Genomic DNA, 12072 nt, shown 5'->3' with positions numbered 1-12072 from the left:
CATCAAAGCCATCCAATCCTGTTAGTGCATTCTAGACACTGTATTATGCCTTTGGTATGCCCACGGCTGGTCCTAAGGTTCTCTGAGAGATGGTCAGATAATTTAGAAGTGCATCTGAGGATACTTAAGAGAAATAGTTTGACCTTGATTTCAGAGGTCAAACACCACCTGGCATTATGATAGGACATTACCTTTCTGTCTAAAGAAGATCAAAGGGTGATTTTCATCCAGATTTTCCTGTCACGTAAGAGAGCACTATTAACCATCGTGCAGAACTGATTCCTAATGGTCCCCATTTTCATCTGACACATGTGATTTCAAAGCTCTTGAGGGCAAGATGGTTGAAGTTTACCCTCTCCTATCTGGTCTAGAGAAACTGAAGATTTCCCTGAGAAGTAGACAAATTTGTGTGGGTGACAAGGAGCTTTCTGGGAGAAAGGAATCAAGACACCAATCACTTTCTTTTGGGGGCTCAATGTGTTTTAGAATTTATATGATGGATTTTAGATCTAAAAAGATGATGTACTACCTAAAGTGCTATACAAATTCAATGCAATTCCAATTAAAATCCCAATGACGTACCTTACAGAAATAGAGCAAGCAATTATGAAATTCATCTGGAAGAATAAGAAACCCAGAATAGCTAAAGCAATCCTTAGCAGGAAGAGTGAAACAGGGGGTATTGCAATACCAGATCTTCAACTCTACTACAAAGCAATAGTAACAAAAACAGCATGGTATTGGTACCAAAATAGAAAGGTAGATCAATGGTACAGAATAGAGGACACGGACACAAACCCAAATAAATACAATTTTCTCATACTAGACAAAGGGGCCAAAAATATGCAATGGAGAAAAGATAGCCTCTTCAACAAATGGTGCTGGGAGAATTGGAAATCCATATGCAACAGAATGAAACTAAACTCATATCTCTGACCATGCACGAAACTAAACTCAAAATGGATTAAGGACCTCGGAATCAGACCAGAGACCCTGCAGATTATAGAAGAAAAAGTAGGTCCAGATCTTTAACATGTCAGCTTAGGACCAGACTTCCTTAACAAGACTCCCATAGCACAAGAAATAAAAGCAAGAATCAATAACTGGGATAGATTCAAACTAAAAAGCTTTCTCTCAGCAATGCGAAGAAAGAGCCTACAGAGTGGGAGAATATCTTTGCCAATCATACTTCAGATAGAGCACTAATCTCCAGAATCTATAAAGAACTCAAAAAACTCTACTCCAAGAATTCAAATAATCCAGTCGACAAATGGGCTAAGGAAATGAATAGACACTTCACAGAAGAAGATCTACAAGCAATCAACAAACATATGGAAAAATGTTCAACATCCCTAGTAATAAGAGAAATGCAAATCAAAACCACCCTAAGATTCCATCTCACCCCAATTAGAATGGCGATTATCAAGAATACAAGCAACAATAGGTGTTGGCGAGGATGTGGGGAGAAAGGCACACTCATACATTGCTGGTGGGACTGCAAATTAGTGCAGCCACTCTGGAAAGCAGTGTGGAGATTCCTTAGAAAACTTGGAATGGACCCTCCATTTGACCCAGCTATCCCACTCCTCGGCCTATACCCAAAGGACTTAAAATCAGCATACTACAGAGATACAGCCACATCAATGTTCATAGCTGCTCAATTCACAATAGCCAGACTGTGGAACCAACCTAGATGCCCTTCAATTGATGAGTGGATAAAGAAGCTGTGGTATATATATACAATGGAATATTACTCAGCCATAAAGAATGATAAAATTATGGCATTTGCAGGCAAATGGATGAAATTGGAGAATATCATGCTAAGTGAGATAAGCCAATCTCAAAAAGCCAAAGGAAGAATGATATCACTAATAAGTGGATGATGACACATAATGGGGGGAGGGAAGGGTTAGTGTTAGGGTTAGAGTTAGGGTTAGGGAGGGGGGCAAGTATGGAGGAAGGAAGCACTGTATAGAGGGAAAAGAGGGGTGGGAGGGGTGGGGGGAAGGGAAAAAATAACAGAATGAATCAAACAACATTACTCTATGTAAATTTATGATTACACAAATGGTATGCCTTTACGCCATGTACAGAGAAATAACATGTATCCCATTTGTTTACAATAAAATAAAAAAAAATAAAAAGATGATGAACCATAAGTGTTCATTTCTTTGTCCTGCAAAAAATGGATGGAAGGACAAGAGAATAGGAGAGCAACAGCAAACACAACATTTAAATTAATTTTTGGAAAATGAACACTCAGAGCGGTCACTGAATTAACAGGGAGGAGCAAATGCTAACATAAAGGTCTGTCATAGAAAATCCTGGCATGAACTAGAATACACAGAATTCCTGAGAGGCTTGGGATTTGGAGGCTCTGCTGAGAAGGGATTAAGCTCTGCTCTGAAAATAAGAACAACTAGTTGAAAATCTGCATGTAGTGTTTTGGGATTCAGGTCTCCTCCCCATCCTACATAGCCAGGAAATTGATATTTGGGTCTATCCCTGTAAAAATGCTGGTTCAGAGGTTGACAATCCTAAAGAAAAGTCAATCTGTTTACAGCTCTATGCATATACTCCAGAGCTTCTTAGTAGTCTTTTAGTGCCTCACTTTTAAAATGAATAAATAGCCAGCAGTATGACATATGAAGAAAGCTTCCAACATAGGAGAGAGAAGCTATCCAGAAAAAAATATATATCAGAGGAAAAGGAAAATACAGAGAGCATAAGAAACTATATTGCTTCATAAAACAAGAACATGCTATTATGCAAGAGGACCATTCATAGAATAAGAAAAATCTCCAGAAAAAAACCTAAACAGTATTGATGGGGTTAAACATGTGGAAAATGTAATTGATTAGAATGAGTCAGGGATGATGGAGCAGTTGGGGATAGAATAATAATAGATTGCAGAAAAGCAGGCAAATGTAAAACAAAGAAATCACAAACTCTTGGAAAAACCAAGGGCTGTACAAGAAATGAAACATAATTGCTGCTTGATTCAACAGTAAAAAACATTTATATAGCCAAAGTGAAATATGGAGTGTTGATTTAACCAAACATTATGTTTGGAAGCTTCAGGAGGGAAAATTGGAAGGAGAGTTCATATATGAGAGTTAAATCCTCATCTATCATGAGAGGAAGTTAGTAGAAAGTAGCTAAAGATGATGGGTTAAGAATTAAAGAAGAATTGGAGGCAAATACTAGAAGAATTAGTTTAAAGAGGTGGGGTAGTTAGTTGCCTCTAGGAAATAGGACTGGAGAATAGGAGGGTTAAAAGAGTAGATAGGGGATTGGTGTTTTCATTATGGACTTTGTAGGATCACTTGACTTTCAAGCTGTGAACATGGGTTACTTTGATGAAAAAAATTATTGATAAAAAAATACTGTTAAGAATTGAGACAGACTTGCTTGAAATCCATGAACAAAAGATAACGCAAGCCTCCTATGACACACAAGCAAGCATTCAAAAAGTGTCAGCAAGTACTATTATTATAACAGTGAGCAGAGAAATCCAAAAACTTTGCAGGATCATTGCCTGTCCACGACTGGCCTTTGTCTCCAACGGGCAGAGTTTCTCATGTGTCAGCTGCAGTATTTAAATTTGGGTTGAAAGCTGGATATTGTGGCTTAGCTGAAGTCAAAAGGAGCCCTTAACTTGAATGGAAAAAAGTAACTTTGTAGCAAAGTAAATTGGTAGACTTCATCTTAACTAAGTGATCAAGATTAATGTCCCCAGGTGATAACATGTGACTAGGCTTTAAATTACTTCAAATTAGAAGTTGGGGAAACAGACACCTGATTAGAGGAGAAAAAAAGGAAATGTTTGAATAGACTATTTGCAAACATACGAAGTGACAAGCCAGGCACAGTGGTGCATGTTTATAATCCAGCTACTTGGGAGGCTGAGGAAGGAGGATTGCAAATTCGAGGCCAGCTTGGGCAATTTATCAAGACCCTGTCTCAGAAAGAAAAGAAATATAAAGTGGCTCCAAAATAGATGAAAGTATTCCCAGAACCCTCATAATCAAGAAAATGTAACATTCAAACATTATGCATATCACTTTAGCTCCACCAAAATGGCAAAAGTAGAAGAGAATGAAGATAGTTACTAGTCAGGGGAATATTGGAGTGAAGCACCGCCACCCCAGACACTCTCTCTCACTAAAAGTAGAAATGTGATAATAACCTTTTAAAAAATCAACCTTGGTCTAGCTTTTAAAATGAAAAATCGACATCCTATCCCACTCATGAACTCCTCTCGTTTGAATCCATTTGATGAAAGCAAGAGCCATGGGCATTTAATGACCATATGCTCAATGACATTCATGGCAAATAGTCAACCAAACCCACAATTTAAAGTCACACAAAAGTAAATAACAAAACTAAAAAATCACTACGGATTAAATTAACAAAAGGAATTAGATCTGTAACAAAAAACTTGGGGAGATTTCAAGCATAAACTTCTTCATTCTTTTCCAGTCTCCCTGGCTTCTAGACAGGGGTCAATGCAAGGTAGTTCACAGGGACTACCTGGAATGGGAAGGAGGGACACTATGGACAAACAGGTATGCAGAAGGGAAGCGGGGAGGTAAGAGAGCAAAAGATGCATTAAAAACTATTTATGTCACATATGTATATGTGTCTGTACAAAATTTCCTTATCTGAGAAATATTTTCAAGTGATTAATGGGATCATCCTAGGGTGGTGGAATTTTAAGTGGTTTTTAAAAGTTCTTTCTTAAAATAAAGTTCTTTCTTATACTTTTATACAGTGTTCAAATTATCCAAAAAAGTATGTTAAGTACATAAACTGAAAAGGCAATAAAACTGTTTGCACGGTGAGGAGGGGGACTTGTCAAGGACGTAGCCATATCCCTGACTCGACCTGATGGTTTCTTTCATACAAAATTATAACGGGCACATCCTCGGACAGTCTTTTATTTTACTGTGTTATACGGAGGTCGTGTTTCCTTTACATATTCTAATGCTCCCTCTGTCCTGCTCTGAGAAGAGTTCCTTGGCCTTCTGGAAATGGTTAAATCAGTACCTATGCTCCATTTCTAAACCTGAAATCGTTTCCCAGATTTGGTTATTGTCTGCTATTCCTCCATTGCAGACCAGAAAAACAAGGGCTGAGAGAAACTCAAGTCCTACCCAGCAAACATGATTGAGAGCTCTTTCAGAAAAGCTACTGGGACCTTCTTAGCCTCCCAGGACAATTTTTTCATCTTTCTTCCATGCTCAGCCACCCTCCCCTCCACCCTCCTCTGGAGCGGAGCAGGCTGCAGGCTCAGGCCCCTCCGTGAATGCCCCTTGATTTGAGAACCACTATTGTTCCCCTCGCACCAGCGCATGAAAAATAAACACAGGCCAGTCAGCAACTTCCGAGAGTGATGATGCTGGCTACTTCTGGGCTGCAGTCCTTGCTGCAGCTTGGCTCTGCCCTCTGGGAGCCTGTTTCATCAGAAGCTCTCTGCCATCAAAACCCCCACAGTAGAAAGCCATCTGGAGAAGAGCCAGGCAGAGGCCTTGACACTGGTGTTCTCCGTGCAGGGAGGGATGCTCTGGAAGCCAGCGCAGCAGCAGAGCAGTGACCACCTCCACAGCTACTGCCCTAGGGGTGCATCCTGACACCCACTTAAAAAATGGGTGCTCAGAACAATAAAACTGAGTTATTAAACATGGAGCCACTGGCTCTTAGAACCATTAGCTTCTTTTTTTTTTTCTAAAATATGTAATTGTGCATATTTATGGGATACAGCGTGTTATCTTGATAGATGTATACAATGTGGGGTGATCAAATCAGTAGGCAGCATATCTGTCACCTCATTTATCATTTCTTGTGTTGAGGTCATCAAAATCCTCTGTGCTAGTGATTGTGGAATACTCAGTCGCCATCTCTTGGGGGTTAAAACAGCATTTCCTTTACCCAGCCTCTCCCTCCTGCCTCTGCTAACCGCCATTCGACTTTGAAGGCAGGCACCATGGAATCCTAGAATCTCGGCACTGGGAGTGACCTCAGAGGTCATCCGGTCCTGTCTGCCTGCCTGAGAGACAAGTACGTCTTCTGAGGAAGCTGAGAGCAGCGATGGGGTGGCTGGGACACCTGTGAATGTGGGAAGGTGCCCAGTGTAGACAAAGTGAGAAGCCATCCTGTGGCCTCTAACTTCTGAAAGAGCCCAGGAGGCCAGGAAACGCCCACTCCCGGCCATTCCCTTCCCTGCAGCTCCCTGGAAGCCGCTAATATTCATGGACCCTTTTGACACTTCATCCTCCATCTGAGAAGGTTGGAGGAGGAACAGAAGGCTTTGGAAACTCTTCCAAATGCCTTCACCACTACTCCCAAGAAGTCTTCAGACCATCCCCAAGAGAAACCAGAAAAAATGGCCAATTATTTCTCTCTGTTAGAGCTATAGGCTATTTTAGTTGGTATTTGTGCCCCCTCACATTTTTTGGCTTTTATATCTAAAACAAATAAATAAAAACAGGCTGTTTGGTGAAGTCCATAGAATCCGAGCTAAATTGGTCCTCTCCTTCCTCCCATCCACTGCAGACTCTGGCCACACCCTGTGCGCATTAGCAAATAACATCGCCCACTCAAGTCCCCATTTCATTCTTAAGGAAAATATTTATATTATGCCACTGAAAGGGTTTCCATGGCAGTGACGATGGTAACACTGTTGCCTTAGCAACCACTTGAGTCCATCTTGAATGATCTGAAATCCCCTTCGCAGACATATAAGGAAAATTTGTCAAAGTGTGATTCCACTGGTGGGGAAGCCCTTAAAGATGTCTCCTCGCTCCCCAGTTCTCCCTGCAGCTCCCTCTCCTCTCCACCCTGCGGATCCCCTTCCGCACACTCACTCAGGAACTTTCCTTGCCTCTTGCTCTTGTAAGTGCTTGCCCTTGCCCTTTGCCGAGATGCTGCCCTGAGCTCTGCAGAGGGTTAAGGACTGGCATGCAAAGCCATGCCAAAGATAACAGGAGGCAGGATAAATACACACATTAGCCTTTTTATAGAACCCTGCTGCTCGCCCCTGGAGACCGGGTGCACTTTTTTTTTTCTCTCTCTCAGCTCAAAAGCAGCTCTGAGGGGAGAATTTTACAGGAAAGTCCAGTCAGCCCTGAGGTATAACTCCTGGTCATGGCATAGTGGCAAATCACCTCTCTCCAGCCTCAGTTTCCTCACCTAAAATAAAGGGGTTGGGTGGAGGGTCCTTCTGACTCTTACACTCTAGGAATTCTTATGAATCAAGAATGTATCAAGCCAGGCATGGTGGTGCACTCCTGTAATCACAGCAACTCAGGAGGCTGAGGCAGAAGGATTGCAAGTTTGAGGCTAGCCATAGCAACTTGGTGAGGCCCTGTCTCAGATAAGAAAGAAAAAGGACTGGGGCTGTAGGTCAGTGGTACAGCAACCCTGAGTTTAATCCCCAATACAAAAAAAGAAAAGAAAAAAAGAAAAAAAAGGGAAGAAAGAAAAGGGGGGAAAAGTATCATAATCCTTTCCCAAAGGCACCAGAGAGTTCTCTTAGCATGCCTGCATGGAACCCACACAGGATGTTGGGACAAGAGTTCTGGAGTGAAGAGGACTACGCCAAGACTGCGCCTTTTGGGACCTAACACACAGTGTGTACACGTGCCGAAAGTCTCACATCATCAATGTCATTATTAGTACTGTAAACACTAGACTTCAAAGCCCACTCCAACTCAGAATCTTCTCTTGTGGAAGATACTCCATCAGGCTGATTGATAAATAAATGAACCCTTTCTGGGAAGCAGCAACTTTTCTCTGAAGTCCCCCCCACCCCCCCTGGAGTTTTCTTTGCCTCTTTCCTTATTGAAAAGCAGCATGAAGAACTAGAAATGCTGGCTTGCTTGCTTTTATTCTTCCTCCAGTTTCTAATGGACAGGAAGGAAGCTTATTAAGAGAGGAAGACAGCAGTTTAAATCATTTTTATCATTTTACTAGTAAGTTAAAGCATCACTTTACCAGTTTGATACGGAGTCTAGGAGAAATGCAATGGATAATGGGAAAAAGGAAAGAAAAAGAGGCAAAGCAAAAGCTACTTCAGAGGAAAGCTGAAATACCTCACCAAAGACCTTCTTGGAATGTATGATGTCTACAGATGTCACATCAGACTTATTCAGACTTTTGATCTAACTGAGAAGCAGTTAAGAGTTGGGCTTTTGAGTGAGACAGAGCTAAGTTCAAAGCCTGGATCTAACTCACCACCTGTGCCATGACAGGTTTCTTGATCTCTCTTAGACTCAATCTCTTTATTTGGAAAACAGGAGAAGCAATATCCACACAATTGGACTATGTGATGGCTAGTTTCATGGACCTATGTGGCTTGGTTATAGTACCCACATGCTAAACCAAACACTAATCTAGAGGTTGCTATATAGGTATTTGATTGAAAAAGCTAATATCTATAATCGGATAACTTTGAGCCAAGGAGGTGATCCTTAAAAGTGTGTGGGAGCCTTGTTCAATCAGGAGAAGGCCTTAAAGCAAAAAACAGGTTTACCGGAGAAGAAATTCTGCTTTAAGACCGCAGCATCAACTCCTGCCTACACTGCCAGCCTGCCCTGTCAATTTTGGACTTGTCAGCCCCACGATTGCATAGGGCAATTCCTTAACATTTCTCTTTCCCTCTCTCAACATATATAATATCTACTTCATATTATAAATTTCCTATCTATCTTAGACATGTTTGCTGGGCCTGCTCAACGGTAGCCTGTGTGAAGGGGAACTGGCCTGTCCATGGGCCTGCTGATTGAGAGGCCACATTTTGCCCTGACATACCTCCTGCCCGCTGGCTGTGGCTGATTGGACTAGGCAGAGTAAGACCCCCTGACCTAAAAGCAACCAATCATGGTCTGGCCTGCTCTGATCCAAAAGGATAAGCCAGACCAATTAGTTTATTTTTCTTAGGAGACTGAATAGAACTAAAGAAAGAATTTACCAGTTGGTAGAGGACAAGTAAGGTCAATAGTGGAAAAACTGAAAAGGCACATCACTGGCAGTCATGGAATAAGACTTGTCGCATCCAGCCCACATAGCATTCTGTGTTTTTGTAAATCTGTTACAAATCTTTAAAACTCTGGAGATTTTGCATACAACCCCAGCTCTTTGGCATCTTTTAAAAAGCTCTGCGTGCTGTGACTTGGGGTCTACGTGACTGGAATCAGCTGGTGCTGGGGTGCTGCTGCAGGGACCACGTGTTTCCCACCCACCAGCCGCCACCACACCCTCTTGTGATGATCCACCTGTTCAACCTCACACTCCGGCTACCTGCCTGATGCATGTCAGCATTGGTGCAGCCTGTGTAAGTGTTGATGCTTGCAACCCTGAATTAGAGGGCTGGTCCCTTGACTTGCTTCTCAGAAACTAGCGTTGCCTCACATCCAAGCCAGAATTATGAAGGCCAACCTGAATATGGTTCCTATTTCTAGATTTCCTTGAGGCTCACCTTAATTTTCTACATGGAACTTTACAAAAAAAAACCCTCTTTGCTGAGCTAGGTTGAATGAGTCTTTATTCTGTCTAATAGAGAATCTCTATAGATATAAGTATCACAAGGAAAACTCTCCTTCTTTTCCAAATCTCTCTGAGATTGTGGTTTGTACAATGGGCTGCCATTCAAGGAGGATTATGGCTGATGTTTGGGAGGGGCAGTCTCAGGAATTAGCTGGGCACCAGGAACCAGGGTCTGGCCCACTTTTGCCAGAGGAGATATGGGGATGAGAACTGCTGCAGCCTGGTAAATGAACCAACGGTGTGACAAATTCCAAAGTAACTCCCAGAGGTAACTGCCTGGGATTTCCTGAGGCTAGGTGTAAACAGGATATTGATTAGTCCTCTGGATACCTGAGGAACCCAAAGACAGTGTCCAACAGGATTTAGGGGAAGCTAATTCAATCAAGCAATCAGAAAGGGCTTTAGCACTGGCCCTTGGAGAACCCCCAGCTGGGAAGGAGTCCCAAGGTAGCTAGATGTGGGTTGTGAGACTTGAGTAGCTCTGGGCAAAGGCTATCTATCACTCAGGACGGACAGCATGTAATGTTTTATCCATGAAGCTGTGACTATAGGGCTTTAACACAGAATAATAATTAATGAGGTTGTCATTATGGATATTGGGAACTCATCACCAGTTGGCTGTGAGTGCAGCATTGGTAACTTGTTGGGTAAATGCTGGCACAGAATATTTCTTTGCTATGCACAGGGATCTCAAGAAGTCCCTATTTGGCAAGGATTTTGGTTCAGAGAGGCGTGTGAGCTCCAGGGGATTACAGTTTGTTATCACTGACTCCCAGGTACTTGGACACAAGCCAAACATCTCAGTGAACAGTGAGGTCTTTATCTTACCTTCTAGACACAGGCTGGTGGTATTGTGAGGATCGGCCATGAGCAAAATGGTAGAATAGGACTTTTTAGCACTTGCTTCCCTGCAGAAACATCAATTTGAGCAACTATCCAAGCACAAAAAAGACCTTCGCAATAGCTAAGGAAACCAGATAAGAGATTACAGCACCTGGGAGTAGCACAGAAATAAGAGAAGATGCATTTGAGAGAAGAATTAGAACAGTTTTCCATTACCTGTGTTGCCCCTCCCTTAAACCCAGAAGGCCCAGCACAGAGATAGCATCTGTGTGGCTGCAGGAGAGGTCAGTGAGCACCTGATGTTGCCTTGAATTCCAACGACTAGCTGCCCCTCATAAAGTCCAGCACTGAGAAAGCCCCCACAGTCCTAGAATCCAATTCAGTACTCACAGATTGAACCTTGAGGCCCACCTAGTGCCAGACAAGATCCTGTAGTTGCAGACTCCAGCCATATACATCTCTCAATTCCCTTCTAACATTGCCTCACATGGAGCAAATGCTTTCAGGAAGCCACCTCTACCTTTCCCACAATCACCTGTAACTAATTAATTTCTTCCACGTTCTTTCACTCAATATACCCCCAAATTTAGTGATTGTATTAAAACCAGAATGGCCCCTGTGTGTGTCTCTGAAGCCATCTCAGTTCTGAGGAAGTCTGCTTCCTCCCTCCTCTCCCTGGTGTCCCTCCCACGTTCCCACGTGGAGCTCTCAGGGCCTCCTCCTGCCACCTCCCTCTGCCAGCTCCAGCAGCACATTCCAGGTCTGCTGGCCCAGCACCTGTTCATACGGGGCCAAGTGAGAAGACAAAGTGAGCAGACACTGCTTTAAGTCAGCTGGTCAAAACAAGTAGATCTCCCAGGTGAGTATCTTTTCTTCCTTTCTGCCTGTGGCCCCTGAGTCAGTCTCTAACCAAAACAAACTTCCCAAATCCTACTTAAGCCTCCAGATCAACTTCTCTGATAGTAAACCCCTGTGAAGCACCTACGGTGTACCCCATACTGTGCAGGTAGGTAGGTAGAGGACACCAGCTGACTAAGTACCTATTGTCAATTAGTCTTAGGGCTTCTGAATGAGAGGACAGGAGACTGCAGGCTCCATCTTTTCATTATACTGGGAAAAAAATGAGCCCAGGCGGGTCATGTCTTATTTCTCCAGAGTTCCAGGTATTATCAGAGTCAGATCTGGAACCCAGTGCTTGGGTAGTTTACCCAAACATCTGCCATTCCATCATGAAAACCCTGAGAGCAGAGGGACACCCTTCAGGTTTCCAGGCAGGTGACCTAGGGAGTGAAGTGGGCTGAGCGGAGACTGTGTTGCCACAGTACAGACCCCTCTAAAGGCCTCCCTTGTGCCTCTACTTTGTGTACTTCATCCAGCCTCCTCAAAGTGGGACCAGGGGCAGGTGGATAGTCAGGCAATGTTGTCCCTTCGCTCTGCCTGGCTAAACACTCTATCAAATTGAACTTTGTTCAACTTCGTTTGCCTGGCTTAGCTAAGGGGGCTCACTTTAATGGGCCTAAGAATTGCCTGGGAGGAAAAAAATATGGATTCCTCAACGCTCCTTAAAGATTCTGAGCTGAAACTTGCTGTGACTCCCCCATAGCTCAGAGAAAGTCAGGAAGGAAAGGACAGAGTCCTGGGCTGATCCCTGAGGCTTGAAATCAGGAGCTAAGGGAACCAGCT

At 43.0% G+C, this 12072-nt stretch overlaps 1 long non-coding RNA gene across 1 annotated transcript; it reads right to left on the bottom strand.

Moving 5' to 3' along the window:
- Positions 1–7764: 7764 nt before the first annotated feature.
- Positions 7765–11729, bottom strand: LOC306637818. The gene is made up of 3 exons (XR_013757284.1): positions 10780–11729; positions 10375–10454; positions 7765–7923 (listed from the first exon to the last, which is right to left on the bottom strand). It is a non-coding gene; the product is annotated as an uncharacterized lncRNA (long non-coding RNA).
- Positions 11730–12072: the final 343 nt, after the last annotated feature.

This window comes from Sciurus vulgaris (assembly GCF_902686455.1).
Source record: "Sciurus vulgaris genome assembly, chromosome: 10".
Taxonomy (NCBI): domain Eukaryota; kingdom Metazoa; phylum Chordata; class Mammalia; order Rodentia; family Sciuridae; genus Sciurus; species Sciurus vulgaris.
Note: the sequence above shows the minus strand (reverse complement) of the source record. Positions and strands in the feature narration are given on the sequence as shown.